At 38.2% G+C, this 6103-nt stretch overlaps 1 protein-coding gene across 1 annotated transcript in view; it reads left to right on the top strand.

Annotated features, from left to right (window-relative positions):
* The first annotated feature begins 2466 nt into the window (after positions 1 to 2466).
* The window catches only part of CSMD1 (CUB and Sushi multiple domains 1), a 510216-nt gene continuing 506579 nt past the window's right edge, over positions 2467 to 6103 (top strand). Inside the window, exon 1 of the mRNA XM_039322597.1 lies at positions 2467 to 2707. The gene's annotated coding sequence lies outside the window, so the exon portion shown is untranslated. The remainder of the gene's footprint in view (positions 2708 to 6103) is intronic.

Genomic DNA, 6103 nt, shown 5'->3' with positions numbered 1-6103 from the left:
CCAGAATTTTGCACAGGAAAACTAGAGTTGATTTTACTTCTTTAGTGCCAGGATGTGTATTCAATAAAGTTTATCTCTTATGGCACCTCAAGACTGTAGAGTTTCTTCAATATTAAATTTCTACATGTGGAATTTGAGCCTTTCTATTGAATTTAGGACTTTCTTGAATCTTTGAAAAAAAATAGGGTAGCCAAGGGAATACCTATTAAAATTATATTCCCAATGCAGTCTATAACATATATCATTCATATTATTTATTTATTTATTTATTTATTTATAAATTTTATCGGCTGCCCATCTTACCATAGGGTAACTCTGGGTGGCTTACTGCTACACATACAGTTAAAACATTAAAAGTTAAAATCAGACATTAAGACCAAGGACACATGGGGAGGGCGGAGACAAAGTGAGGGGGAGATGGAATCTGTTATTACCCAATCAAATACCTCCGTTATGTTGATCCCACACTGGGGCCCCAAGCCGACTGGCACAGCCACGTCTTTAGGCCCTTATGAAAAAATAGGGTTGGGGCCAACCTCACATCATGGGGCAAGGTGTTGCAGAGGGCAGGAACAACAGCAGAGAAGGCCCTCCACCAGCAGGAATAATTGGGCTGACAGGACCTGCAGGATGCCTCCTCTGCTGGAATGAGTGGTACAGGTCAATCCCAGTGGGGTGAGACAACCCCTCAAGTAACCTGGACCCATGCCATGAAAGGCTGTAAAGCACCAATACCTTGAATTGCACCCATAAGTAGGCTGGTAACCAATGCAGCTCATGGAGCAGTGGTGTTACAGTGGCCATTCTTGGGGGCCACAAAACTACCTGTATTGATGGTTCTGCCATATGTTATAGTACAAAATTGAATTTCTCATCTGATTCCTCACTTGGAGGGAAGTCAGATGAGTGCAGTGGCTGGTACAGGTACTGTAGAATTGTAAGTTGAACATACGCATGTCATCCCCGCATAGTTTGGTGAAAGCACAAGGGTGTATGTCTCACAAGAGCTTTGGGGGTTTAGACTGATACAACAAATAGCACCCACAACCTTCTTGTGAACACTTCTTTCCTCTTTTTATTAGCAAATAAAAGGCAGGTTACTAGGCTCATTTTCAGAAATGCAAAGCAATTCAGGCAGTATTTATTATAGTAGCTAAACAAGCTGGCTTCCTTTTCTCTGCTCTCCTACCCCCTCCAGCTTTTCTGATAAGCGATAATGAAGTGGCAATAAAACAGTGAACCAAAGGCTTGATTCATGTGTGTCTGTCCAAGCATTTTAAAGTTAAAACTCTCTCTCCTGGGTAAAGCATTCAGCCTACTGCACTGATTAAATGTGATGATTGCTTTTCCAGGCTCCTACTTAGAGTAAAGGAAGAGGGATAATTATGCAGGGGCTGGCAGGACACGGTTTTTCACTCTTTCAGCCATCTGCATCAGTTAGAAAAGTCCCTTGGTGTTGTCTCCTATTGATGTCTTTGGGCCATCTAATGTAGAACTGCAACTCTTTTCCATGATCTCTGAAACTGGCCTTGGAACCAATCTTTCTTCATCAGTTCAAAACAACAGAGTCCATTTTAAGAGACCAGTCCTTTTTTTTTTTGTCTTTCCCAGAAATCTGTCCTTTGAATCCCCAACCTCCTCCTCCTCCCCCTCCTCTTCCTCTTCCTCCTCCTCCTCTCTCTTCCCGGCACAGCAGCAGCCCTCTTTCCTGTGAAGAAAGTTTCAGCTTCTCCCCATCCAAGTTTCTATGGTCAACTAAAAAAGAAATAGATATGTTTGCAGTAATATCAGTTAATGATATGTCACCAGTTTTTCGCTATTAGGTTGCACAGTGGAATTCAGTTTTCACTTGAGCTACAGAAAACTCCGAAAGAATTTTTCATGTTCTTAAATGAGCACAAACACCTGAAGATGTTTAAAAATGCCCGGCATTTCTCACAGACAAGTGATTAGGTAGAGCTTCTTTGTATTTGCCCAGTTTCTGTTTGATGATGTCGTAGAGAAGACTGTATGTGGAAAAAGTCAAAGGGGAGGCAAATAATACCAATATGAAAGAGGTAAAGTTTGCAGCACAATGACACAACATTGCTTTTGTTGTGTATTTTTTGCTTTTAATAAGAAAAGATAAACAACAGGAATTCTGGGAAGGAGAGAAAAAAAGATTACTGGTTTCCCAACTATCTTCTTCTTCATCATCATCATCATTATTGTCTGTCTGTCTGTCTGTCTGTCTGTCTCATCCTGTCTATTTATCTGTCTGTCCATCCATCCATCCATCCATCCGTCCATCCGTCATGTCTCTCTCACTATCTCTATCATCTCTGTCTATCTGTCTACCCATCTACCTATATCTACCTATTTGTTGTTCTATTGCCATTATCCTTTTAATGAAAGAAGTTAAACCTGTAAGATACCTCTGATCATAACAAAATAAGAAACTAAACTATTGTGTTCTTCTTTCTCCCCTCTCTCCTTTTACTAAAAAAAAAAAAAAATCAGCTGAAGGTGCTTGTGGAGGAACTCTTCGTGGGACCAGTGGAATTATTTCAAGTCCTCACTTTCCTTCAGAATATGACAATAGTGCAGACTGCACGTGGACCATTCTGGCAGAGCCAGGAGACACCATCGCTCTGGTTTTCACAGATTTCCAACTGGAAGAAGGCTATGATTTCTTGGAAATCAGCGGCACTGAAGCCCCATCCATATGGTAACTTAACACACAAGAGCAAACAGTCTCACTGCTTTATAGATGATCTCTCTCTCTCTCTCTCTCTCTCTCTCTCTCTCTCTCTCTCTCTCTCTCTCTCTCTCTCTCTCTCTCTCTCTCTCTCTCTCATCAGTTCTTCTATCCCTTTAATCAAAAGTGTGCCTTAATTTCTGCTACTACATGAAACATTATACAAATGCTCCACTGTGTCTTATTTGGGGAAAAGTATGAAAATTAAGGAAGGGGGGAAAAACAGAGGGGAATCTTATAAAAAAAATGCTGAACTTGATGAAATGGTAGGATAGTGCCCTCTAATGGATGGATCAAAAATTATTCCATTTTGTGAGTCATCTTAACCTTTTAATAAATTGCACTTCAAAGTATTATTATAATGGAATGAGTTGCTTATTTTGATAAAAGAGAACATGAAAGAGAGAACAGATTCTACTGTAATCCAGGGATCTATTGTGATTGTACTGCTGCCAGCATGAAGTTAAACGTGGTGAAGAATTAGCAGCTGTTATTGGGGAATATATTGAAGCGTTAAGCAATTTTTTTTAAGCTGGTGGAATTTCTACAAATAATTATATGTTTTTAATTATATGTATGTCTTTTCTACAGCTTATTCTTATTATTAGATAATCTATGCTTACCAGTAGCATTTAATATCAAGAATAAGCTTATCTAATAGACTTAACTGACATTTTTATTTGTAATTAAGTTTAACTATGAATGTTTACCATACTACAGCAGATATACCCTAAATATATTGCATATATTATAACAGAACTAAAATTAGATTGGTCGTTTGTGGATTTGTTTAGTATGAAAACCTGAACATCTTAGTTGAAAGTAGTGAAAGTGACAGCAAGTACTTTTATTCCAGTTACTTTGTCCAGTTGTTCTCAAATATCATGCTGTTGCAGTAATGGTCACTCCAAAAATAGAAGTATTTTTTTCTATGGATAATGTACTGAGTTAACCATAGAGTATTTTAACAAAACCTTATATATATATATTTTTATCCATACAAAAGAAGCAGCAGTGGCTTTTGCTTTAGTGCTATATGTCGACATTGTCTTTGTGTAAATTTTCCATTCCGCCCACATTCTCTCTGCACAAAAACTACATTTATGCTTTGTGGTTATCCAGAGCTCACCCAGTGATTTTTAACTGGGGAAAAAAAATTGCATATTGTGATGGTGAATAGTAAGCCAGAATCCCAGGAGGGTGCATTTCAGAGATACAAGGCACTCAGTTCAGACACATACTTTAGTTAGGCAAGATTCTGTCTATGGGTGAAGAACAATTAAGAAATTTGCTTGGAAGAATGATAGTGCGGCCTTCTTGGATTTTTGGAGTCTTGTAGGCACATAAATATATAAACTTACTGCCATAGCAATCCAGAGAGGAATAAGGTAATTCATTGCATTTTCTTTAGTTACTCAGAATGAAATGCTTGGGGGTTCAACTTTGTCACTTGTTCCAAGTTCTCCACAAAAGTTCTTCTCCAATTTGAAGAGCTTATTGCGTTGGAATGGAAAGAATGGCACTGACTAGCAAAAAGGATGAAAATACACATTCACCTATTGTATTGAAATTACTACTACTTGATGCTTGTAACTTTATGAAAATGCCTTGATAAAGAGAAGAGAAAAAGTGCAAGGATTAGATTCGGTGACTCTGCCCTCAAATCAGAATGATTCTTTGAAATTGGCTGAGAAATTGAGCAATATTGAAGCTATTGTCTTTACTTGAATGATTTTAGAACTGTCTTTTCTTTTATGGAAAAGAGAAGGGAGTTAATCTATATGCTTTTTATCACCCAAAGTCACTTCCCATTCTTTCACAAAGGGCATCATTACTTCTGGCCACTCTCTCTTCTTTCCACAAAACCTCAAAACCTGCAGTTTGAAACTTTCCACACATTATTTCCACTGTAATATCCAGTTTTACTGCAAATGTTTATTTTTTTATTTATTTACATGTGTAAGCCACCCATCTCACTACTGAATGACTCTGTTCTTGTTCATGTTACTGCCTTCTCTCCCAAATCAAACAACACTACAATCTGCATTGCTCGAATGCCCTTGATTTCTATGAAATTCAGCATGTTTCTTGCACTTAAATTGTTCTAATGTTCTGATAAAACCAGAAAGGTTATAGACATTTCTTTGTTCCCCCCCCCCATGTTTGGTATTAAACATGAGTTGGGACGAAATATTTCTGGACTAATACAAAAATAGGATCAACATATTGTCCCATTTTCCAAGCGAAGTATGTGGCCTCAGGGTACACAGGCTGACTTAGTTCAACTTTAATATGAGTCTAGCTATACAACCTTTTATTTAGTAACCGTTCAAAGTTACAATGGCACTGAAAAAAGGTAACTCATGACTGTTTTTCACACTTATAATCATTGCAGCATCCCCATGGTCATTTGATCAAAATTCGGAGGCTTCGCAATTTGCATATAATGATGATGGTTGCAGTTTCACAGGGTCATGTGATCACCTTTTGTGACCTTCTGACAAGCAAAGTCAATGGGAAGTCATATTCATTTAACAACTCTGTTACTGACTTAATTGTGGAGATACACTTAACAACTGGGGCAAGAAAGGTCATAAAATGGGGCAAAATTCACTTAAGAACTATCTCGCTTAACCATGGAAATTTGGGGCTCAGTAGTGGTTGCAAGTTGAGGACTACCTGTATAACCTATTGACATCCCTGGAGATGGCCTTGAGGGAAATATTCAAAGGAAAAAAAGGGGCCTTCTTTCAGCCTCAGGAAAGAGGGTGGTATGAGGAAGATACAGGGGTGTAAGAGAGAAGGAAAGAAGGACACAGTCAGTCTTTCAAGATTCTTGTATAATATAGTGCAGTGTTTCCCAAACTCGACAATTTTAAGGCATGTGGACTTCAACTCCCAGAATTCTGGGAGTTGAAGTCCTCATGCCTTAAAATTGTCGAGTTTGGGAAACACTGATATAGTGGCTTATTTCTATAAACCTTTGCTCTATTCCTGTGGTGGACTCCGTTTCCTGAGCAGGACAACCTTGAAGGGCTGATGTAACTAGAGCTAAAATGCATCTGACAAAGTATTAGGTAACATTTAGGGTGGTGCCCAAAGGCCAAACAGGGGATTCAACTATTCTTATATGCCATTTTTTCCAAGAGAGAGCTTTTCAAACTTTAAAACTATGTCTTTGAAGTATGAACTATAGTTTTGTTGATGACCATTGTACCTTAATCAGAAAAATACTCTCCCATTTCACAGCAGATGGGCACATAGACTGGAAAAGGGGCACTTTTCTTCAATAGATTCATTGAATCTCATTAAAATGATGTTAAAATGATTCTGTCTTTGTTTTCTGTTGTTAGTAGGTATTTCATA

This window comes from Crotalus tigris, unplaced genomic scaffold, assembly GCF_016545835.1.
Source record: "Crotalus tigris isolate CLP2741 ecotype Arizona unplaced genomic scaffold, ASM1654583v1 scf7180000024117.2648584, whole genome shotgun sequence".
Classification (NCBI taxonomy): domain Eukaryota; kingdom Metazoa; phylum Chordata; class Lepidosauria; order Squamata; family Viperidae; genus Crotalus; species Crotalus tigris.
Note: the sequence above shows the minus strand (reverse complement) of the source record. Positions and strands in the feature narration are given on the sequence as shown.